We start from the raw sequence: 27,244 nt of genomic DNA, 5'->3' as shown, positions 1-27,244 counted from the left end.
TAATTCGGGAGACGCGTTGGGCGAGACTCAAGCAGGTGACAGAGAAAGTGACGGTGACACAGAGGGAATAATTAAATGGGGGTGACGTAGACGTGTACAGCAAGACACGTAGAGATGACGGAAATAATAAAAGAAATAACAGAGACAAAGAAGGTAATAGAAGTATTGCCAGAGACGCGGGAGATAGAAATAGTAGAGGAGAGACCACACGATAAAGACGGGGTAAAAGACGAGCACATATACATGGAGGTAGTGGAGGACAATGAGGGGGAGCTCGGGGAATGTGTCGTGACCCGGTGCAGCCGGATAGCCTCCTTCAGGAACGAGGGGAGGGAATATTCCCCCTTGAGGCGGATCTCGACCAGGTGGGTCCGGTCGAGCTTTGAGAGGTAGAGGGGGCGAGTGCTGTTGATGGGTGCACACGGAGCTTGGGGGGTGTGAAGGCCCCGGGACCCCTTATGGCACAAATCCCCATTGTGAATGTCCCGGTGTGTGTGTTCACGAGTGTGGCGAAATGTGTGCTGTAACGCGCGCATATCGTGGGTGAAAGGCGGTGTGTGAAAGAGACCGCATGTGTGAGTAAAATGGTGTGCGAGGTTGCGAGTGAGCGGAAATGCGTGCTTCCCAGCATGCCTTGTGTGGAAGAAGCACAATGTGTGGAAGAGACAGCGTGTGTGAGTGAAACCCCCTGTGCAAGTGGAAGGCCGTGTGTGAGTGAAACCACGTGTGCGAGTGAATGGGCATGCGTGAGTGAGTGGCTGTGTGTGAGAGAGACCATGTGTGTGAGGTCGCTGTATGTGAGGGAGATGGCGGTTTGCATGGGCGAACACGCAATCGCATGTCCGAGTGGGAGTGTCATGGCGTGGTGTGTGAGCGTCGTGGCACGGGGAAGTTTGTGCACGAGAGTGTGACGACGACGGTGCCTGACGGTGGACAAAGGTTGAGTAGCAGCCGTAGCGGTTTTGGGAACCGTGCCGGGTTTGCACAGCAGCGAGTGCGGGGTCCGTGCTGTGCTCCACACGAGGCCGCCATGTGCGCACCTGTGGGAGTGAAGCCCGGTCCGTAAACGCATGTGGTGGATTAGCCGATCCCACAGACGGACAGAAGGTAGGCTGGATTATGGATTTGGACCGGATGGGTTCTCCGCGCGAGCGTATTTGTGAAGCTCCGATGAGCAGAGCACATGTGTTCGCGTGGGGAACCACTCAAAACGCGAGGCTTGCTTTGGATGCGCAGGGGGACGTCGTGGCTGTATGGTCGGAATCCGGCAGGAGGGAAATCCCTGCCGGATGGTACCGTCCGAGGAGGGACGAGGTGCGCGAAGCCAGAACAGCTGCCATGACGTCACAGGGAAAAGAGCGCAGGTTGCGAGTTGCCGCGCTGGTGTAAGCATAATTTAAAAAAAGCAACCCTCGCTTCGGGTGAACAGGATTCCCGGGCAAGGGGTGGAATGGAAGACCCCCCTGCCCAGGCACAGGACACCACTAGTTAGGGAGATGGGTTCGCTTAGTTAGACCGGCTCCTTGGAGCAGGGATAAGTCCTCATGGAGCCTGTGGAATGGATTAGTTAGAGGGATTGCAGTTTAGATTCAGGATGAGAAATGGAAATAATATTTGGAGACACGGACAGACTGTGAGTGTGTAGAGGGGACGTAGCTTAGCTGCGTAGTGTTAAATGGAATGTGCCACTAGTTTAAGGGATAACGAGGGAGCACCAGTTAGTTATGGGATTTAGTGAGAAGAATGGCAGTGATCAGCGATGTGTGAGAAGAGAATGGAAAATGTACTTGATGAGTGAGTGAGGCCAGCTGCTCTGTGTGTGTGGAGTGAATGTGAAATGCATGGTGCGATGAGTAATTGGGGGGAGGAGTGATTCCCACCCAAGGGACCCTGGGGTCAGTGTAAAGTGAGTTAGTGGGTTAGTCAAATTGACAAAATGGAGATAATTTTGCTGTTGGTGGGAACGTAGGCTCGAAACACATTTGGAGGGGTGCAGGAGCCCTGTTGATGGGCTGAGAGCAGGCTGCGAACGGTGAGTATCGCTTAGTGGGTACCCCGGGCGCCGGGCTATTCGGCCGCGGTAGGCCAAGGGCCCATGTGGGGCCCGGATAGCGTAGGGGGCACGGGTGGGCCCGCATGATGCAGGGCCCGGGGCGCCATATGCCACGGGGGCAGTGTACTGGGCACGGGTGACCCTCGGAAAGGGATCCGGGCGTCAACACGCCACGTGGGCATCGAGGGGGAGTAGCCATGGAGAGCACTACACAGGTTTTAGGGAGCTGGTAGGCTCGGAGACAGTTGCAGGGCCCGGGCGTGCCATCGTTGGAGAATTGGCAGAGGGTAGTTCCTGCCAAGGGAGCCACGCGTCCTAGCCATGAGACCGTGCGAGGGCACAAGGGAAAATTGGAGGACATGGCCCAAAATTGTGAGGACATCAACACAGGCGACGGGAATCTTGGTTTGTAGAACCAGCAGTGTATGCGAGAGGTGTTTTTGGAAAGCCCCGGGGTAGTTTAAGGTAAATAAATGTAAGAGTAGATTAGGAAGTGTACCCCTCCGCACCATTTATCCCTTCGCTCGTTGTGGGCCGCTGGACCCACCTTGGGTTGAGATCGCTGAAATCTGAGGAGGCCATTCTGAGGCTTAATTGGGCCTCGACACAGGACACTAGCTCTTCCTTATTCCCCTCCAGGAAGGGAACGCAGGGGTTGGGAGTAGGCTTGGAGACAGGGTAGGTTAGCCGGGGACAGAGAAGATAAGGGAGACGAATTATAGAAGGAGAAATAAAATTAAAATAAAACATAAAAACAAGATGGGGCTAAATTTAGATGTTTGCAAACTAAGGGAGTGGGCATGAACAGAGACAGGCAAAGGCGATAGGTTGGGAGGGATACAGTAGGGTAGGTCCGAGCCCGCCTTCCGAGTGGCCAGCAACACCGCACTCCCTCCACACACTTGCAGGACAAGACAAGAGGCCGGCCAGTTAATCTGCCGGCTGTTTTGCTTCAAGGCCTGTGCCGGTCAGTTTATCTGCCGGCTGTTTTGCTGCAAGGCCTGTGCCGGTCAGTTCATCTACCGGCTGTTTTTGCTACAACGGCCTTGTTTTGCCTTGCCATGCCTTGTTTGCCTACCTTTGCCTTGACCCTCATGTCTGTCAGACCTTTTTGTTGCATTTGCCCCATTTTTCCATCACCATGTGGGCCAGGATCATCGCGCCTTCTGCAAAGACTACCCTGAAGGCAGCCGCATCAAGGGACTGCATTGGCGACCCGTGCACCGTGTTGTCCATCCATCCATCTGCACCACGGGACTGCATTGAGCAGCCCGTGCACCGTTTTGTTTGCTTGCGTCAGTGCTCATTCAGAGTTCTGCAGGGACTGCCTTGCAGGCAGCCGCACACGGAGACTGCATTGGTGCAGCCCGTGCACCGTTTTGTATTCACTGCGCTCATTTCACGGGGAAGGCCGAGGACTGCATTGGTGCAGCCGGCCACATTCCCTGTCACCTGCATTTATTTCATGAGCCAGAGACTGCGTGTGAGAAGCCTGGTTCCCTGCTTCTTTTCCCACAGAGTTCATCAGTCCTGGGCCATGGTTTCGTGTAAAATTTGTAAGTTAAGTTACAATTGTACATGAGTTGCGCCCCTTGCATGTTTGTCGTTGCGCTGGCAATTTATTTAAGTCGTCTGTATGAGTGGCTTTGTTTCGTTAGTTACTCAGCCCGCTGGTTATTTATTTTGGGGACACAAATACACTAAATGTCAAACTCAGGGATCCGAAGATAAAACATACCAGGGGAAACTTACACATGATGGCACACGAAAATTCGACGACTCGGAACGAGTCTGTACAAAGGGGAGGGAGTAGTGTTACGGCTGTGGAAATTCGCAGAACACCATATAGGTCCTTTGTTCAGTTATGCCGATAAGTCGGTGTTCAGTTAGATTTCCCCACCGTTGTTTAATGGGATTTATCCGTGTGGACAGGGCTGTGATCTTTGAGTTAGCCGTTTTTCTTTTACTATCGTTATTTTGGACCAACCGCAATTACTACCACCGCAAAGCGCCACCAACCACAACAACCCGATCACCACAACCAGCTTCTCGTCAATCGCCAACATCCCCACAGACAACGAACAGCCGCCTTCACAAGAACCACCTTAACCACCACCGCCCAACCACACCACCCTCACTACCAACACAAATGCCAGCCACACCACCCTCCCAACCACAATGAACGCAAGCCACACCACCATCAAGACCACCACAAAACGCCAACCACACCACCACCGCATTTCCACCTCAGCATGGTTGCCAGAGGCCTGGCCTTCGTCGAGGGAAAGCAGGTGATCCCCGTTTCCCCCTCCCCACCAACGAATGGCATCTTCCCTGAGAAACGCGGTGGGTTTCACCCTGCAAGGGACAAGGGTGAAAACCCAAGCAATGAAGCAGGCAACGGTGTGAGCGTCCCTGATTTTTGGCGGGAAAACGTTTCCTTCTGGAAGCTTCCCTCGTGTTCTGGAAGGAAGGGTGGGAGTTGAGAAGGGGCGGGGCGTGGGTATAAAAAGGAGGAACGCGAGCACGGAAAAAAAGAGTGGGAGAGTCGTCACCAGGAATGCGAGTGCTGAGGAGAATCGCGTTCTCTCTCTCTCGGTCGCTGAGGATCGTGAGCGAGGTTGCGCTCCGGACCGAGGGCTCTCTGGGTCGGTCGTGACGAGAACGGGAGAATCGAGGTCGGAAGATAGGCGTGAGGAGAGAGAACCGTGAGGGTGGTACGAGCGCGAGGTCGGGCGAAGGAGGACGGAGCCCCAAAAAATCACCACACGGTCACGTTCTCTTTCTTTCTTTTCTGGGTTTTTGTATGTGTGTATGTGGCACCATGTCCCGCAAGTAGAACATTTTAAGTGCTTGTGAATAATAAAAATAGACGGTTATAGTGCTTTGCCTTGTTCGTGTTTTGTCCCCGTCCCGCATTCATTTTAAATCAACTGCATGCGTGTTTCACCTTTCCATTGCATGACTGTGTACGTGTGTAAATAATAAATGTGAGTGTTTAAATGTTAACCCGTTCGTTGTGTCCTCTTTCCCCATTGTACCGCCGTATTGCTCTTGGAATTTAGCGGGCTTTTAAAGAGCCGATAATAGAATCGGGTCCAACGAGGCCTGGCGATAATACACCGCTCGGTTATCCCAGAACGGAACGAACCGCTTAAGCGGTTTATGTCCAAGCAGGCCTTCATTGAGGTACGGTCTCTCTGTAGTCTGCCCGCGCGAATGCTTAGGTATATCGATAATTAGGCGATTGACCCTGTCGTGCGCGGGTCGACTGTCGACTCGGCCGTGGTGTGCGCTCGGAGCACACCCGTGACTGGTTTCTGGCGTTGTTCTGGAAAGTCACGACTGAATTGTACGTCCGGTTGGCGTCTGGCCGCGATTCGGTTTGAAAGCGGTCGTTCGCACGTTGGGCAGGCGTAAATTCATATATATATATATATATATATATATATATATATATATATATATATATATATATATATATATATATATATATATATATATATATATATATATATATATATATATATATATATTGTTACAGCTGTGGAAATTCGCAGACCACCATAAAGGACCTTAGATCAGTTATGACGCTAAGTATATGTGTAGTTAGATTTCCCCACCGTTGTTTAGAGGGAATTTCCGTGTTCACAGGGCTGCGATCCTTTGAGATAGCCGTTTTTCTTTTCTCTGTCGTTATTTTGGACCAATCATCCCCCACCAAGCAAATCACCACGACCAACAACGCCCCCAAACAACTACACCAAGCCACCACCACCTTCGCCCCCTTCACCTCCACAACCCCATCCCGCAAACATCGCCTCACCCCCACTCTCAAACGACGCCTGCCAAAAACCAAATCGCCACCACCAACACCCTTCCCAAACCACCACAGCAAACTCCCACCACCTTTGCCTTTCTACCGAACGTCGTGCCATGGGTTGTGAATGGGATGCTTTCGAAGAAGAAATCTGATCAGGAATGATTCACGCCCACTTTTCATCCATCCAATGGCTGAGCATCAGGTGGTGCAGCCCCGCCTCCAAACCCGCTGTGATCCACAAATTTACATATGCACTCCTCCCCCGGCCTATATAAGCGTGAGCACAACGTAGCTTGAGGCAGTCAAGTCAGGTCTGGAGGGTTCAGAGAACAGGACGGAGCTCGAAGAGGCAGACGGCGGCAGTGTCGGTGGGGCAGAGTCTGGAGACGGAGCTCGAAGCAGATGGGGAAAGGCAGACGGGAGTCGGGAGACGGAGAGGAAGGAGCTCAGAGCATCAGCTATTCCCCTCTCCTTTACCGAGCTCCGCGCTGAGAAAGCGCCGGTAACCCCGTCCGTGCCCCTCCCCAACCGTGGTGCCGACGGTGAAACACGTGCCTGCGTGGAGAACGCCGGAGAGAGCTCACCGGCCATGCCAGGGGCACAAAGCCAGGCGCAGCTACGCTTACATCGCGGCTTGCCCGCCATCGTGCCATGAGGGTGCGGTTCAGACCCTTCGGTCTCGTGGACCTGGCCGCTCATCCAGATTCCACGTACATTTGGTCCACGGACCTGTCTGCCACCCTTATCTTGGAGGGTGGCTTTTTCTTTGCTTTTTGTGCAAATGCATGTGGTGGCGCCGTCTTGTAAGTAAAACTGTTTAAGTAATTGCATGTGAAATAAAGACACCTCATTCGGTTGTAACTCTGCCTTTGCTTGATATCACTGTGTACGTGCATGATTTACTGTATGTCTGTAAATACGTGCCTTGTCTGAGTGTGAAATAAATGTGCTTGTTGAACTGTTCCCCGTTTCGTTGCGTCCTTTCCCTTGTTTGAAAGTTCCATCTTGCATCACGGAAGGAATTGGTAGAAGGGTGTAAGCACCCAGTAAATAGAATCACATCCGTAGGTGATAACACCGCTCGGTTATCACTGAAGCACGGAACGGACCGCTTAAGCAGTTCGTGTCCTAGGCCGGCCAGCGGCGAGGTACGATCGCCCGGTTAACTACTCGCGCAGGGACTTAGGTAGGTCGAGTTTGGCGAACAACCCTATCCTGCGCGGGTGGCCGATTGGCACGATTGTGGTGGGGTCGAAAGACCCACCTGTGACTAGCTCCTGGCGGTAGTTCCAAGGAGGGTCATGACTGAATTGTCCGTTCCGGTGGGCGAAGCGGTCGCAATTTGAGTTACGTGGCCGATCGCACGCTGGGCGGACCGAAATTCGTAACAATATATATGTTTGTGTGTATGTATGTATGTATATATATATATATATATGTATGTATATATATATATATGTATATATATATATATATATATATATATATATATATATATATATATATATACATACATACATACATACTCTACCCGTCAAAAGTTTGAGAACACCCCCATTTTTCCAGTTTTTACTGAAATTTAAGCAGTTTAATGTACTCTGAAATTGAAGCACAGAACAAATAAACAATTGCAGATAAAAAAAGTAATCATGGAATCGTTTTGTTGAACAAAATTTAATCTAAATTTTTGACTCATCAAAGTAGCCACCTTTTGCAGATATAACAACCGAATATACTCGTGGCATTCTTTCTCCAATAGAAATCAAACATTGTTCGGAAAGTTGTTCCCAACACTGTTGCAGAAGTTCCCACAAATGTGTCGCACTTGAAGGTTGCTTTGCTTTCACTCGTCTGTCCAGTTCATCCCAAACCAGCTCGATGTGGTTTAAGTCTGGAGACTGTGCTTGTCATTCCATGATTTGAAGCGTGCCGTCTTGTTCTTTTATTCTGAGGTAGTTCTGACATCGTCTGGAGGTATGCTTTGGGTCGTTAACTTGCTGTAAGATGAACCCCTGACCAACGAGGTGTGGACCAGAGGGTATTGCATAGTGCTGCAAAATGCTGTGGTAGCCCTTTTGGTTCAGGGTGACAGTCACTCTGTGCAAGTCGCCGACTCTGGATCCAGCAAAAGAGCCCCACATCATCACGCTTCCTCCTCCATGTTTGACAGTTGGTGTCGCACAGTGAGGAACCATCCTTTCGCCTACTCGACGGCATACAAAAACCCTCTGTGATGATCCGAAGATTTCAAATTTTGATTCATTGGTCCATAAGACCTTCTTCCAGTTTTCAGTCATCCTCTGGCAGCGCTTCATGGCCCAGGCAAGCCTCTTCTTCTTATTTTGCCATCTTAGCAATGGCTTTCTTCCTGCCACTCGACCTGTCAAACCTGCAGCTCAAAGTCTTCTCTTCACAATGGAAACTGAGACTTCCTTACTTTGACCAGTGTTAAGCTGTGCTTGAAGCTGCTGTCCAGTGAGCTGCCTATCACACAAGCTGTTCACTCTCAGAAACTTGTCTTCTGATTGTGTTGTGGCTTTGGGTCTGCTCGACCTCTTCCTGTCAGTTTCCTCCAGTTTCCAAGTGCCTTTTGATGGTGTAGGAAACTGTACTCACTGACACCTTGGCTTCTTTGCAATTTCTCCAAAGGAAAGACCTACACTTTTAAGCGTTATAATGGTCTGTCTGTCTTCCTTTGTTAATTGTCTTTTTCTTGCCATTATGATAGCAATATACTACTTCCTGCAGTGCAATATTGTCCAAATCATGCTTCAGGGTGTGTCGCAACACAGTCTGTTCCAACACTGATTTTATGCAGACACAGGGTTTGCAACTAACCAACAAAAGTTGGGACACTTGTTGGAATTGTTTACATCAACTTTCAAGGCTTAATTTACTTCCATTGCTGCAGAACAGCTGCAGTTGCCAACCCATTACTTGTTCTCTGAAAAGGGCCTTTTTAACAACTGTGAAATTTACATTATTTTTCAATTTTTGGCAACCTAAACTTTTTTTTCTTAACCTCTGGTAGTTTACCGTTTGGCTTTTTACCATTTAAAGTTATTCACTGGACTTGAACTGCTTAAATTTTCGTAAAAACTAAAAAAATGGGGGTGTTCTTAAACTTTTCACTGGTGGAGTGTGTGTGTGTGTGTGTGTGTGTGTGTGTGTGTGTGTGTGTGTGTGTGTGTGTGTGTGTGTGTGTGTGTGTGTGTGTGTGTGTGTGTGTGTGTGTGTGTGTGTGTGTGTGTGTGTGTGTGTATATGTATATATATATATATATATATATATATATATATATATATATATATATATATATATATATACATACATACATACATACATACATACATACATACATACATATATATTACATAGCTCTGGAAAAAAATGAGACCACTCGAAAAAAAAATTTAATCAGCATCTCGACATGTATGGCAGCCATTCCATTCCAGTGTCTGTTGAATTCCAACACAGGCACACCTCATTATACTTAGTGAGGTACTGATTGGGTGATCACCTGAACCGAATCTTATTTAACAAGGAAAAGTATAAAAACCACTGCTGTGGTCATCACTATCCTCTTGCAATAGGACCAGCTGGATGTCAAAAACAGTGCTAGTCGTACCTCAAAAGTTTGGAATCAAAAAAATAACTATTGACCATGCCAAAAGAGTTGAAAAGAAGTTTTGAGTGAGGAAAAGAAGGGTTCAATTCTGGTTTTTCTCCCCCTCTCTACACCTCTCTACACCTCTCTACACCTCTCGACACCTCTCTACACCTCTCTACACCTCTCTACACCTCTCTACACCTCTCTACACCTCTCTACACCTCTCTACACCTCTCTCTCTCTCTACATCTCTCTCTCTCTCTCTCTCTCTCTCTCTCTCTCTACATCTCTCTCTCTCTCTCTCTCTCTCTCTCTCTCTCTCTCTCTCTCTCTCTCTCTCTCTCTCTCTCTCTCTCTCTCTCTCTCTCTCTCTCTCTCTCTCTCTCTCTCTCTCTCTCTCTCTCTCTCTCTCTACATCTCTCTCTCTCTCTACCTCTCTCTCTCTCTCTCTCTCTCTCTCTCTCTCTCTCTCTCTCTCTCTCTCTCTCTCTCTCTCTCTCTCTCTCTCTCTCTCTCTCTCTCTCTCTCTCTCTCTCTCTCTCTCTCTCTCTCTCTCTCTCTCTCTCTCTCTCTCTCTCTCTCTCTCTCTCTCTCTCTCTCTCTCTCTCTCTCTCTCTCTCTACATCTCTCTCTCTCTCTCTCTCTCTCTCTCTCTCTCTCTCTCTCTCTCTCTCTCTCTCTCTCTCTCTCTCTCTCTCTCTCTCTCTCTCTCTCTCTCTCTCTCTCTCTCTCTCTCTCTCTCTCTCTCTCTCTCTCTCTCTCTCTCTCTCTCTCTCTCTCTCTCTCTCTCTCTCTCTCTCTCTCTCTCTCTCTCTCTCTCTCTCTCTCTCTCTCTCTCTCTCTCTCTCTCTCTCTCTCTCTCTCTCTCTCTCTCTCTCTCTCTCTCTCTCTCTCTCTCTCTCTCTCTCTCTCTCTCTCTCTCTCTCTCTCTCTCTCTCTCTCTCTCTCTCTCTCTCTCTCTCTCTCTCTCTCTCTCTCTCTCTCTCTCTCTCTCTCTCTCTCTCTCTCTCTCTCTCTCTCTCTCTCTCTCTCTCTCTCTCTCTCTCTCTCTCTCTCTCTCTCTCTCTCTCTCTCTCTCTCTCTCTCTCTCTCTCTCTCTCTCTCTCTCTCTCTCTCTCTCTCTCTCTCTCTCTCTCTCTCTCTCTCTCTCTCTCTCTCTCTCTCTCTCTCTCTCTCTCTCTCTCTCTCTCTCTCTCTCTCTCTCTCTCTCTCTCTCTCTCTCTCTCTCTCTCTCTCTCTCTCTCTCTCTCTCTCTCTCTCTCTCTCTCTCTCTCTCTCTCTCTCTCTCTCTCTCTCTCTCTCTCTCTCTCTCTCTCTCTCTCTCTCTCTATATATATATATATATATATATATATATATATATATATGTATATATATATATATATATATATACATCTCTCTCTCTCTCTCTCTCTCTCTCTCTCTCTCTCTCTCTCTCTCTCTCTCTCTCTCTCTCTCTCTCTCTCTCTCTCTCTCTCTCTCTCTCTCTCTCTCTCTCTCTCTCTCTCTCTCTCTCTCTCTCTCTCTCTCTCTCTATATCACACCTCTCTCTCTCTCTCTCTATCACACCTCTCTCTCTCTCTCTCTATCACACCTCTCTCTCTCTCTCTCTATCACACCTCTCTCTCTCTCTCTCTATCACACCTCTCTCTCTCTCTATACACACCTCTCTCTCTCTCTATACACACCTCTCTCTCTCTCTATACACACCTCTCTCTCTCTCTATACACACCTCTCTCTCTCTCTATACACACCTCTCTCTCTCTCTATACACACCTCTCTCTCTCTCTATACACACCTCTCTCTCTCTCTATACACACCTCTCTCTCTCTATACACACCTCTCTCTCTCTATACACACCTCTCTCTCTCTCTATACACACCTCTCTCTCTCTCTATACACACCTCTCTCTCTCTCTATACACACCTCTCTCTCTCTCTCTCTCTACACACCTCTCTCTCTCTCTATACACACCTCTCTCTCTCTCTATACACACCTCTCTCTCTCTCTATACACACCTCTCTCTCTCTCTATACACACCTCTCTCTCTCTCTATACACACCTCTCTCTCTCTCTATACACACCTCTCTCTCTCTATACACACCTCTCTCTCTCTATACACACCTCTCTCTCTCTCTATACACACCTCTCTCTCTCTCTCTATACACACCTCTCTCTCTCTCTCTATACACACCTCTCTCTCTCTCTATACACACCTCTCTCTCTCTCTATACACACCTCTCTCTCTCTATACACCTCTCTCTCTCTCTCTCTATACACCTCTCTCTCTCTCTCTCTCTCTATACACCTCTCTCTCTCTCTCTCTCTCTCTATACACCTCTCTCTCTCTCTCTCTATACACCTCTCTCTCTCTCTCTCTCTCTCTATCTCTATCTCTATCTCTATACACCTCTCTCTCTCTCTCTCTCCAGCCTCTCTCTCTCTCTCTCTCTCTCTCTCTCTCTCTCTCTCTCTCTCTCTCTCTCTCTCTCTCTCTCTCTCTCTCTCTCTATATATATATATATATATATATATATATATATATATATATATCTCTCTCTCTCTCTCTCTCTCTCTCTCTCTCTCTCTCTCTCTCTCTCTCTCTCTATATACACCTCTCTCTATATACACCTCTCTCTATATACACACCTCTCTCTATATACACCTCTCTCTATATACACCTCTCTCTATATACACACCTCTCTCTATATACACACCTCTCTCTATATACACACTCTCTCTCTATATACACACCTCTCTCTATATACACACCTCTCTCTATATACACACCTCTCTCTATATACACACCTCTCTCTCTATATACACACCTCTCTCTATATATACACACCTCTCTATATACACACCTCTCTATATACACACCTCTCTCTATATACACTCCTCTCTCTATATACACACCTCTCTCTATATACACACCTCTCTCTATATACACACCTCTCTCTATATACACACCTCTCTCTATATACACACCTCTCTCTATATACACACCTCTCTCTATATACACCTCTCTCTCTATATTCACACCTCTCTCTATATACACCTCTCTCTATATACACCTCTCTCTATATACACACCTCTCTCTATATACACTCTCTCTCTATATACACACCTCTCTATATACACCTCTCTCTATACACACCTCTCTCTATACACACCTCTCTCTATATATGCACCTCTCTCTATATACGCTCCTCTCTCTATATACACACCTCTCTCTATATACACACCTCTCTCTATATACACAGCTCTCTCTATATACACACCTCTCTCTATATACACCTCTCTCTCTCTCTCTCTCTCTCTCTCTCTCTCTCTCTCTCTCTACTCTCTCTCTCTATATCTCTCTCTCTCAATATACACCTCTCTCTCTCTCTATATATATACACTCTCTCTCTATATATACACACCTCTCTATATATACACTCTCTCTCTATATACACTCTCTCTCTATAGACACACTCTCTCTATATACACCTCTCTCTATTCTCTACTCTCTCTCTCTCTATATACTCTCTCTCTCTATATATCTCTCTCTCAATATTCACACCTCTCTCAATATACACACCTCTCTCTATATACACTCTCTCTCTCTCTCTCTATATACACCTCTCTCTCTCTATATACACACCTCTCTCTCTCTGTCTCTCTCTCTCAATATACACACTCTCTCTCAATCTCTCTCTCTCTCTCTCTCTCTCTCTCTCTCTCTCTCTCTCTCTCTCTCTCTATATACACTCTCTCTCTATATACACCTCTCTCTATATACACACCTCTCAATATACACACCTCTCTCTATATACACACCTCTCTCTATATACACCTCTCTCTATATACACCTCTCTCTCTATATACACTCTCTCTCTCTCTATATACACACCTCTCTCTATATACACACCTCTCTCTATATACACCTCTCTCTATATACACACCTCTCTATATACACTCTCTCTCTATATACACTCTCTCTCTATATACACACCTCTCTATATATACACACCTCTCTCTATATACACCTCTCTCTATACACACCTCTCTCTATACACACCTCTCTCTATATACACACCTCTATATACACACCTCTCTCTATATACACCTCTCTCTATATACACCTCTCTCTATATACACCTCTCTCTATATACACCTCTCTCTATATACACCTCTCTCTATATACACCTCTCTCTATATACACACCTCTCTCTATATACACACCTCTCCCTATATACACCTCTCTCTATATACACACCTCTCTCTATATACACACCACTATATACACACCTCTCTCTATATACACCTCTCTCTATATACACCTCTCTCTATATCCACCTCTCTCTATATACACCTCTCTCTATATACACCTCTCTCTATATACACACCTCTCTCTATATACACACCTCTCTATATACACACCTCTCTCTCTATACACACCTCTCTCTATACACACCTCTCTCTATATACACACCTCTCTCTATATACACACCTCTCTCTATATACACCTCTCTCTATATACACACCTCTCTCTATACACACCTCTCTCTATATACACACCTCTCTCTATATACACTCTCTCTCTCTATACACACCTCTCTCTATATACACACCTCTCTCTATATACACACCTCTCTCTATATACACACCTCTCTCTCTCTCTCTCTCTCTCTCTCTCTCTCTCTCTCTCTCTATACACACCTCTCTCTATATACACACCTCTCTCTATATACACACCTCTCTCTACATACACACCTCTCTCTATATACACCTCTCTCTATATACACCTCTCTCTATATACACCTCTCTCTATACACACCTCTCTCTCTATACACACCTCTCTCTATATACACACTCTCTCTCTATATACACACCTCTCTCTATATACACCTCTCTCTCTATATACACACTCTCTCTCTATATACACCTCTCTCTCTCTCTATACACTCTCTCTCTATACACACTCTCTCTCTATACACACCTCTCTCTATATACACACCTCTCTCTATATACACCTCTCTCTATATACACACCTCTCTCTATACACACCTCTCTCTATATACACACCTCTCTCTATATACACCTCTCTCTATACACACCTCTCTCTATATACACCTCTCTATATACACACCTCTCTCTATATACACACCTCTCTCTATATTCACACCTCTCTCTATATACACCTCTCTCTATATACACCTCTCTCTATATATACACCTCTCTCTATATACACCTCTCTCTATATACACCTCTCTCTATATACACCTCTCTCTATATATACACCTCTCTCTATATACACCTCTCTCTATATACACCTCTCTCTATACACACCTTTCTCTATACACACCTCTCTCTATATACACACCTATCTCTAAACACAACTCTCTCTATATACACCTCTCTCTATATATGCACCTCTCTCTATATACACAGCTCTCTCTATATACACACCTCTCTATATACACACCTCTCTCTATATACACCTCTCTCTATATATACACCTCTCTCTATATACACCTCTCTCTATATACACCTCTCTCTATACACACCTTTCTCTATACACACCTTTCTCTATACACACCTCTCTCTATATACACACCTCTCTCTATATACACACCTCTCTCTATATACACACCTCTCTCTATATACACCTCTCTCTATATACACACCTCTCTATATATACACACCTCTCTCTATATACACACCTCTCCCTATATACACCTCTCCCTATACACACCTCTCTCTATACACACCTCTCTCTATATACACACCTCTCTCTATATACACACCTCTCTCTATATACACACCTCTCTCTATATACACACCTCTCTCTATATATACACACCTCTCTCTCTATATACACACCTCTCTCTATATACACACCTCTCTCTATATACACACCTCTCTCTATATACACACCTCTCTCTATATACACACCTCTCTCTATATACACACCTCTCTCTATATACACACCTCTCTCTATATACACACCTCTCTCTATATACACACCTCTCTCTATATACACACCTCTCTCAATATACACACCTCTCTCAATATACACACCTCTCTCAATATACACACCTCTCTCTATATACACACCTCTCTCTATATACACACCTCTCTATATACACCTCTCTCAATATACACACCTCTCTCTATATACACACCTCTCTCTATATACACACCTCTCTCTATATACACACCTCTCTATATACACCTCTCTCTATATACACCTCTCTCTATATACACACCTCTCTCTATATACACACATTTATCTATATACACACCTCTCTCTCTATATACACACCTCTCTATATACACACCTCTCTCTATATACACCTCTCTCAATATACACACCTCTCTCAATATACACACCTCTCTCAATATACACACCTCTCTCTATATACACACCTCTCTCTATATACACACCTCTCTCTATATACACACCTCTCTCTATATACACACCTCTCTCTATACACACCTCTCTCTATATACACACCTCTCTCTATATACACCTCTCTCTATACACACCTCTCTCTATATACACACCTCTCTCTATATACACACCTCTCTCTATATACACACCTCTCTATATACACACCTCTCTCTATACACACCTCTCTCTATACACACCTCTCTCTATATACACACCTCTCTCTATATACACACCTCTCTATATACACACCTCTCTCTATATACACCTCTCTCTATATACACACCTCTCTCTATATACACCTCTCTCTATACACACCTCTCTCTATACACACCTCTCTCTATATACACTCCTCTCTCTATATACACACCTCTCTCTATATACACACCTCTCCCTATATACACACCTCTCTCTATACACACCTCTCTCTATATACACACCTCTCTCTATATACAAACCTCTCTCTATATACACACCTCTCTCTATATACACACCTCTCTCTATACACACCTCTCTCTATCTACACACCTCTCTCTATATACACCTCTCTCTATACACACCTCTCTCTATATACACACCTCTCTATATACACACCTCTCTATATACACACCTCTCTCTATATACACCTCTCTCTATATATACACCTCTCTCTATATACACACCTCTCTCTATATACACACCTCTCTCTATATACACACCTCTCTATATACACACCTCTCTATATACACACCTCTCTCTATACACACCTCTCTCTATATACACACCTCTCTCTATATACACCTCTCTATATACACACCTCTCTGTATACACACCTCTCTCTATATACACACCTCTTTCTATATACACACCTCTCTCTATATACACACCTCTCTCTATATACACCTCTCTATATATACACACCTCTCTCTATATACACACCTCTCTCTATATACACACCTCTCTCTATATACACACCTCTCTCTATATACACACCTCTCTCTATATACACCTCTCTCTATATACACACCTCTCTCTATATACACACCTCTCTCTATATACACCTCTCTCTATATACACCTCTCTCTATATACACACCTCTCTCTATATACACACCTCTCTCTATATACACACCTCTCTCTATATACACACCTCTCTCTATATACACACCTCTCTCTATATACACACCTCTCTCTTTACACACCTCTCTCTATATACACACCTCTCTCTATATACACACCTCTCTCTATATACACCTCTCTCTATATACACACCTCTCTCTATATACACACCTCTCTCTATATACACACCTCTCTCTATATACACACCTCTCTCTATATACACACCTCTCTCTATATACACACCTCTCTCTATATACACACCTCTCTCTATATACACACCTCTCTATATACACACCTCTCTCTATATACACACCTCTCTCTATATAGACCTCTCTCAATATACACACCTCTCTCTATATACACACCTCTCTCTATATACACACCTCTCTCTATATACACACCTCTCTCTATATACACACCTCTCTCAATATACACACCTCTCTCTATATATACACACCTCTCTATATATACACACCTCTCTATATATACACACCTCTCTCTATATACACCTCTCTCTATAGACACACCTCTCTATATACACACCTCTCTCTATATACACACCTCTCTCTATATACACACCTCTCTCTATATACACACCTCTCTCTATATACACACCTCTCTCTATATACACACCTCTCTCTATATACACCTCTCTCTATATACACACCTCTCTCTATATACACACCTCTCTCTATATACACACCTCTCTCTATATACACACCTCTCTCTATATACACACCTCTCTCTATATACACACCTCTCTCTATATACACACCTCTCTCTATATACACACCTCTCTCTATATACACACCTCTCTCTATATACACACCTCTCTATATACACACCTCTCTCTATATACACACCTCTCTCTATATACACACCTCTCTCTATATACACACCTCTCTCTATATACACACCTCTCTCTATACACACCTCTCTCTATATACACCTCTCTATATACACACCTCTCTATATACACACCTCTCTCTATATACACACCTCTCTCTATATACACACCTCTCTCTATATACACACCTCTCTCTATATACACACCTCTCTCTATACACACCTCTCTCTATATACACCTCTCTATATACACACCTCTCTATATACACACCTCTCTCTATACACACCTCTCTATATACACACCTCTCTCTATACACACCTCTCTCTATACACACCTCTCTCTATATATGCACCTCTCTCTATATACGCACCTCTCTCTATATACACACCTCTCTCTATATACGCACCTCTCTCTATATACACAGCTCTCTCTATATACACACCTCTCTCTATATACACCTCTCTCTATACACACCTTTCTCTATACACACCTCTCTCTATATACACACCTCTCTCTATAGACACACCTCTCTCTATACACACCTCTCTCTATATACACACCTCTCTCTATATACACACCTCTCTCTATATACACACCTCTCTCTATAGACACACCTCTCTATATACACACCTCTCTATATACACACCTCTCTCTCTATACACACCTCTCTCTATATACACACCTCTCTCTATAGACACACCTCTCTCTATATGCACACCTCTCTCTATATGCACACCTCTCTCTATATGCACACCTCTCTCTATACGCACACCTCTCTCTATACGCACACCTCTCTCTATACGCACACCTCTCTCTATATACACCTCTCTCTATATACACACCTCTCTCTATATACACACCTCTCTCTATATACACACCTCTCTATATACACACCTCTCTCTATATACACACCTCTCTCTATATACACACCTCTCTCTATATACACCTCTCTCTCTATACACACCTCTCTCTATATACACACCTCTCTCTATATACACACCTCTCTCTATATACACACCTCTCTCTATATACACCTCTCTCTATATACACACCTCTCTCTATATACACACCTCTCTCTATATACACACCTCTCTCTATATACACACCTCTCTCTATACACAACTCTCTCTATACACACCTCTCCCTATATACACACCTCTCTCTATATACACACCTCTCTCTATATACACACCTCTCTCTATATACACACCTCTCTCTCCATTGGTTGCGACGTGGCTATGCCGCTGATGCAGTGTCCCCCTTTTCAGTGCACTGGTACTCATTTTGCCGACCTCGGAAGGATGACAGGCTGTCTACCTCCCGGTGTATTAATTCAGCAGCCCAACGGGGCTTGAACTCAGGACCCGAGGATCCCAAGCCACCACCCTAACCACTAATCCAACACCAGGCTTCTGTCTTTACTGGCAGAGGGATGCAGTGAGCATCACATTACTTCCATCCTTAAATTTCAGACGCTGGTTCATAATAAAAAGGTCAAGCAGCAGACATTGGGGACAACAAAGCTACAGACTGGCAGAGGGCGAAAACGACTTTCCACTGACCGGGATGACCGCCAACTCATTTGAATGTCACTCAACAACCGTAGGATGACATCAAGTGACCTACAAAAAGAATGGCAAACGGCAGCTGGGGTGAAGTGCACGGTGAGGACGGTTCAAAACAGGCTCCTTGGGGCAGGGCTGAAGTCCTGCAAAGCCAGAAAAAAGCCCTTCATCAATGAGAAGCAAAGAAGAGCCAGGCTGAGGTTTGCAAAAGACCATAAGGATTGGACCGTAGAGGACTGGAGTAAGGTCATCTTCTCTGATGAGTCCAATTTTCAGCTTTGCCCAACACCTGGTCATCTCATGGTTAAACGGAGATCTGGAGAGGCCGACAAGCCACAGTGTCTCGCACCCACTGTGAAATTTGGTGGAGGATCTGTGATGATCTGGGGGTGCTTCAGCAAGGCTGTAATCGGGCAGATTTGTCTTTGAAGGACTCATGAATCAAGCCACGTACAAGGTTGTCCTGGAAGAACACTTGCTTCCTTCTGCTCTGACAATGTTCCCCAACTCTGAGGATTGGTTTTTCCAGCAGAACAATGCTCCATGCCACACAGCCAGGTCAATCAAGTTGTGGATGGAGGACCACCAGATCAAGACCCTGTCATGGCCAGCCCAATCTCCAGACCTGAACCCCATTGAAAACCTCTGGAATGTGATCAAGAGGGAGATGGATGGTCACAAGCTATCAAACAAAGCCGAGCTGCTTGAATTTTTGCTCCAGGAGTGGCATAAAGTCACCCAACAGCAATGTGAAAGACTGGTGGAGAGCATGCCAAGACGCATGAAAGCTGTGATTGAAAATCAGGGTTATTCCACAAAATATTGATTTCTGAACTCTTCCTAAGTTATAACATTAGAATTGTGTTGTTTAAAAATGAATATGAACTTGCTTTGTTTGTATTATTTGAGGTCTGAAAACACTGAATCTTTGTTGTTATTTTGACCAGTTGTCATTTTCTGCAAATCAATGCTCGAAATTACAATCTTTTTATTCGGAATTTGGGAGAAATGTTGTCAGTAGTTTATAGAATAAAACAAAAATGTTCATTTTACTCAAACACATACCGATAAATAGTAAAATCAGAAAAACTGATAATTTTGCAGTGGTCTCTTAATTTTTTCCAGAGCTGTATATATTGTTACGGCTGTGGAAATTCGCATTACACCATAAAGGGTCCTCAGGTGAGATATATCGATAAGTTCATGTGTAGTTAGCCCAGACCCGTTGTTTAGAGGGAATATATGTGATCCATTCGGGCTGCGATTCTTCAGTTGGCTGTTTTTCTTTTGCTGTCGTTACTTTGGTGCAAGCACAACCACGAACATCACCACAACCAACATCTCAACGATCACGCCATTCACTACATGACGCCCACAATCACGCCATTCACACCACAACGCCACCTTCCACAACTACGCTACCACCATCTTCGCCACTCGCCATTCATAGAGCACCGTGCGGTCATGATCTCCGCGGGACGGATGAAAGGAGCGGAGAGGCAGCAGCAACAAGGGTGCGAAGGGGCATCTCCCGCCCAAAACTCCCGCTTGAATGTCTCCCGCCGGATTTTCCCTCCTGCTTTTCCCATGCTTTGGCATGGGGGAGGTGCGATTTGAGCCAGAGGTCGAAGGTGAAAAAGGTGGGGGCCTGATTTTGGGGGAATAATTCCCTGGCCCCGAGCCAAAACTGACTTTCCTCGTCCCCCGCACGGCGCAGGGAGGGGGGAAGGAGAGGGTACGCCCCTTTTTGGGAAGCTTCCAGAAGGGAGGTGGAGCCAGAAACGGGGCGGGGCGAAGGGTGGAGCCCCACCCTACAAATGGCATGGGCGTGAAGGTCGACGATAACATCGTTCCCTTGTCCCTGTTCCCTTGTCCCTGAAGGGGAATTGTCAAGAGTTGTGGTGATTGTTCCTGGTCGGAGGTTCTGTTCGTTCGTCCCTGTCGGGCGGACGACACGTGCAGGCGTGGGGCATGAGCCCAGTGGACCACGCCGGAGGGACTCAGAGTTACGGTCGCCAAGGGCTGGACGACGCGCCAAAGGAAGTCGCGACTTCCATTTCTTCTGGGTTCTGTGTAAACATGTGTGTGTGGCGCCAGTCTGGTGAAGTAGAACTGTGATAAGTGTTGCCGTATGAATTGCATTATTCGGTTGTAGATCTGCGTGTGTCTCTTCGCTTGCTTTTATTGTGTTTTCTTGCTTGACTGTAATATACGTGCCTTCCGTGCTGCCGTGTGGCGCAGAATAAAGGTGCTGGTCCAATTGTTCCCCATTTCGCTGCGTCCTTTCCTTTGTTTGAATCTCCATCTTGCATCACGTAAGGGATTAATAGTGGGTTGAAAACACCCGGTAACTAATCTGAACCGTCAAGGTCGACAATAACTCCGCTCGGTTATCCCTGTAGCACGGAACGAGCCGCTTAAGCGGTTTGTGTCCGGAGTCGACCTGTGGCGTGGTACAACTCCTCGGTACGCTATCCACGCGGGTACTTTGGTAAATCGACCATTCGGCGATCGGACCCTATTTCCCGTGGGTAGAATGCGGACTAAGTTGTGGTGAGGTTAAACCCCCACCGGTGACTAGCTCCCGGTGTTGTTCCGAGAGGGTCATGACTGAATTGCATGTTCGGTGGGCGAAGCGGCCGCTATTGGTTAAAAGCGGTCGTTCGCACGCCGGCGGGGCGCGAATTCGTAACAATATATATATATATATATATATATATATATATATATATATATATATATATATATATATATATATATACATACATACATATACATATATATATATATACATATACATATACATATACAGTAAGTCCTCGCTAACCGGAAGTTCGCATATCGTAGTTTCGATTATTCGTAGTTTAGTTTTAATGACTAATTTTTCAATTATCGCAAACATTTTAGCCTATCGTAATGTCATTGCAAGGAAAATAGCAAAAAAAAGTTTCAAACTGCCTGCAAAAAACAACAATCACACAGGATGCGTATAAACATACTTTCACTTTACTGCGCATGTACTGTACGCTGTACTGTACGTCTTCTCTTCATGCTCGCCTGCATACCTTCCAGTATGAATCCCAAGCGACCCGCAAGTCTTTTGCCGACCACACCTCGTTTCAAGAGACAACGAAAGGCTGTCACATTGAAGGTGAAATTGGATATAATTAAAAGACATGAACGAGGTGAAGGGACAACGGAAATCGGCCGCGCGCAGCAATCGCTGCATCGACTGTACATTCGATCGTTCAAAGTTCGGCAAAGATAAAGAAAATATCACAGATTGCGACCAGTTCGAGTGCAACGACACGAACGAGAATGGGAGATGGTGCCATGCACAACATGGAGCGTTTATTATGTGTGTGGATAGAAGATCAAACTCAACGTCGCATGCCTTTATGTCTTGTTGTGATACAAGAAAAAGCGCGTCGTTTGTTAGGGCATTGACCCACGATTACGTGATCAATTACTTCTCCAATCATGTTGAGAAGTACTCCAAGGAGAACAACATTGACAACAAATCTTTGCTGCTTGTCGACAATGCTCCTGCCCATCCTCAGCAAATGGAAGACTGGTGTGAAAACGTGCAGGTAGTATTTTTACCACCAAATACTACCTCACTTTTACAGCCTATGGATCAGGGAGTTATTGCTGCTTTTAAAGCCTATTATGTTAAGCATACCATGCTGCAGCTTATCAAAAAAACTGATAAGGACAAGCTATCAATCAAGGAGTTTTGGCGAACATACAACATAAAAATGGCTTTGGAAAACATTGAGGATTCATGGGCGGAGGCGAGTGCCTCCACAATGAACGCTGTGTGGAAGAAAGTGTGGCCCGAGTGTGTCCACAATTTCACGGGGTTTGCTGATGTTCCGTTGATTACAAGTCAAATTGTAGACCTGGCGCAGGAGGCTGGTTTTGAAGAGGTTGACGAAGAGGACGTGGATGACTTACTGGAGTCTCATGCAGAACCCTTAAGCAATGAAGATCTTATGGAGTTGGAACAGCAGTGGGCTCTTGAGGAAGAAGAAGATGCTGTGACACCTTCATCCAAGCATCTCACCATGAAAAACCTCAGCCAAATCCTCAGCTCGTTTGAAAATGCCATTGAATTTGTTATCGAGCAAGATCCAAATCTTGAAAGGAGCACTGATTTTTGCCGTGTTGTTAATAATGCCCTTTGTTGCTACAAGGAACTTTATGCAGCAAAGAAAAAGAAAGCCATCCAGCCCACTCTCCATGCATTTTTCAAGCCAAAAGATGCAGCACCAACTCCATCCACCATCCAGGATGCTCCTTCAACCAGCTGCCAAGAGACCGTTCCTGCTGGTGAAGAAAGTGACAGCACAGTGTCAAGTGAAGAGGGGGACGATTCTGCCACTCCACAAGTGTGACTTGTCCACCGCAATCAACTCCGTTCCTCCAGCCTTGGGGTAAGTCGCCACTACTCGAGGAGTGTGTTTTGTTTATTTGTGTTTATGTCCAAAAATTTTCGAGCCAAAAACACATCCCCCCTTTAACACATTGGTTTCTATGGGAAAATATGTTTTGTTTAACACAGTTTCGCTTATCATAAGGTTTTCCAGGAACGCAACCCTTGCGAAAAGCGAGGACTTACTGTATGTATATATATATATATATATATATATATATATATATATATATATATATATATATATATATATACATATATATACATATATATACATATATATATATATATATATATATATATATATATATATATATATATATATATATATATATATATATATATATATATATATATATATATATATATATATATATATATATATATATATATATATATATATATATATATATATATATATATATATATATATATATATATATATACATATATACATATATATATATATATATATATATATATACATATATATATATATATATATATATACATATATATATATATATATATATATACATATATATATACATACACATATATATATACATATATATATATATACATATACATATATATATATATATATATATATATATATATATACATATATATACATATATATATATATATATATACATATATATATATATATATATATATATATACATATATATACATATATATATATATATATATATATATATATATATATATATATATATATATATATATATATATATATATATATATATATATATATATATATATATATATACAGTCAACCCCTGCTTCATCACGGCTCACCTATCACGCCCCCGGTTCATCGCGGGTTTTCCCTTGGAACGTAACTAATTTTTTATGCGAATTCCTCCAGTACATCGCGGTAATAATATCTAAAACATAAATTACTTAAGCAATAAATTATAACGTGTGGTGCTCGACCAGTCACACAATGCACGAGACAAAGTTTCGCTTGTGAACTTAGAATATTTTCTACGTTTTTTTCTCCAACCCCCACGATGCCGCCCAAACGCCCTGCAACTTCTAAGGCCTCTGGCAAGGAACCGAAGCGCCAGAGGAAGGTCCTGGGACGCTCCAGGAGAAGGTTAAGGTGCTTGATATATGCTTCGGGAAGGAAAAAGGTTTGCCGCCGTTGGACGAGCACTGCTCGAACCCAGCACCTCAAAACCTACCAGACCAGACGAGTCGATCTCCGGCACCTCAAACCCAATCACTGCCAAACCGACCAGACCAGACGAGTCGATTTTTTTGGGGAGGCCTCCATTCATCGCGGATTTTCACTTAGCGCGGGGAGGTTTGGAATGTAACCCCCACGAGAAACGGGGGATTACTATATATATATTTATATATATATATATATATATATATATATATATATATATATATATATATATATATATATATATATATATATATATATACACATAAATGGCAGTCCTTTTGTCTGTCTGTCTGTCTGTCTGTTTGTTTGTTTGTAACCAATAAGCTCCTAGACCAGTGAACCGATCTTGATGAAACTTTACACACGTATAGAACTAACATTCAACTCCAGGATGCGCTAAGTGGCTTTCCATAAAAATTCCTGGAGGGTGTTTTTACGTGATGTTATTTTCGAATAGTGCGCCGGCGTATTAATTGTAACAAAAGGCCTTCATGGTTAAAAACACGGGTTTTTTGAAATACAAAATGTTCGTATTCGTTGACTTTTTAAACATACACATTCTCCTCCTGTTATAACAGCTTTGAAACCCGAAACATTATGCCACTCCGAAAGCGAACAAATTTGAATTCTTGAACTGCACGCGCACGGCAACAGTGACAGAGGCGTTCAGAGGTATGCCGTTTCATAATGCACGTCTCCCAATTATTACTTCAAGAACGGTTATAATTTTGACGTAAATTTTGATGTAGTTGGAGCTCACAAGTAAAATCGCAAATCTTTTTGTTCTTCAGGAGACGTCAGCAGAGAGGGATGTTCACCTTGCTGCCGAGAGATCTGCCCGTGAACGAGCCAGGCAAGCAGAATCAGCTGAAAAATGCTAGGGTTTTTTGAAATACAAAATGTTCGTATTTGTTAACGTTTTTAAAATACACATTCTCCTCCTGTTATATAACAGCTTTGAAACCCGAAACATTATGCCACTGTGAAAGCGAACAAATTTGAATTCTCGAACTGCACGCGCACGGCAACAGCGACAGAGGCGTGCAGAGGTATGCCGTTTCATAATGCACGTCTCCCAATTCTTACTTCAAGAACGGTTATAATTTTGACGTAGTTGGAGCTCACAAGTAAAATCGCAAATCTTTTTGTTCTTCAGGACACGTCAGCAGAGAGGGATGTTCACCTTGCTGCCGAGAGATCTGCCCGCGACCGAGTTAGGCAAGCAGAATCAGCTGCAGAGATAGAGACTCGCCGAGCTGCCGAGAGATCTGCCTGTAAACAAGCCAGGCAAGCAAAATCAGCTGCAGAGACAGAGACTCGCCTAGCTGCCCATACATCTGCCCGTAATGGAGCCAGGCAAGCAGAATCAGCTGCAGACAGAGACGGTCGTCTTACTGCTGATAGATCTGCTCATGAAAGAGCCAGGCAAGCAGAGTCGGCTGCGGAGAGGGGGAGTCGTCTGACTGCTGATAGATCTGCTCATGAACGAGCCAGACAAGCAGAGTCGGCTGCGGAGACGGAGAGTCGTCTGACTGCTGATAGATCTGCTCATGAAAGAGCCAGACAAGCGGAATCGGCTGCCGGGAGAGAGTCGTCAAAGCGCCAGACAAGTAGAATCGGCTGCAGAGACAGAGACTCGCCTAGCTGCCGAGAGATCTGCCCGTTAACGAGCCAGGCAAGCAGAGTCAGCTGTGGAGAGAGAGAGAGAGAGAGAGAGAGAGAGAGAGAGAGAGAGAGAGAGAGAGAGAGAGAGAGAGAGAGAGAGAGAGAGAGAGAGAGAGAGAGAGAGAGAGAAAGAGAAAGAGAAAGAGAAAGAGAAAGAGAAAGAGAAAGAGAAAGAGAAAGAGAAAGAGAAAGAGAAAGAGAAAGAGAAAGAGAAAGAGAAAGAGAAAGAGAAAGAGAAAGAGAGAGAGTCGCCTAACTGCAAATAGAGCGTCACACCGACGGGCGAGAGAAGCACAAAACTCACGTTCCAGCTTTCTCGGTCCGGGTTTTGGCAGGACATCAAGGACAGTTGCCACTGCTGCTAGAAACATTGAGTGGCTCAAGGCCGCCTTCAACTATGACCTCTCTGAGGATTACGGCAGCAATGCGCATGTCGCTATTGGCAGAATGGACAAAGTCTGCGAGTTTTGCAGGGCCGTTAAGTGGCCAGGTGAGGCTCCAGCCATGTG

At 44.6% G+C, this 27,244-nt stretch overlaps 2 long non-coding RNA genes across 2 annotated transcripts in view; one reads left to right on the top strand and one right to left on the bottom strand.

The window, feature by feature from the left end:
- LOC147028640 (uncharacterized) overlaps positions 1 to 19,221 on the bottom strand; it is a 62,972-nt gene extending 43,751 nt beyond the window's left edge. The window contains exon 1 of the long non-coding RNA XR_015057645.1: positions 19,077 to 19,221. This is a non-coding gene — a long non-coding RNA (uncharacterized LOC147028640). The remainder of the gene's footprint in view (positions 1 to 19,076) is intronic.
- LOC147028639 (uncharacterized) overlaps positions 1 to 26,026 on the top strand; it is a 182,242-nt gene extending 156,216 nt beyond the window's left edge. The window contains exons 10-11 of the long non-coding RNA XR_015057643.1: positions 25,649 to 25,742; positions 25,862 to 26,026. This is a non-coding gene — a long non-coding RNA (uncharacterized LOC147028639). The remainder of the gene's footprint in view (positions 1 to 25,648; positions 25,743 to 25,861) is intronic.
- The last annotated feature ends 1,218 nt before the right edge of the window (positions 26,027 to 27,244 follow it).

Source organism: Eptatretus burgeri, chromosome 4 (genome assembly GCF_056783735.1).
Source record: "Eptatretus burgeri isolate ZD-2024b chromosome 4, Ebu_testis_v1, whole genome shotgun sequence".
NCBI lineage: Eukaryota > Metazoa > Chordata > Myxini > Myxiniformes > Myxinidae > Eptatretus > Eptatretus burgeri.
This window is presented reverse-complemented; position numbering and strand designations above follow the sequence as displayed.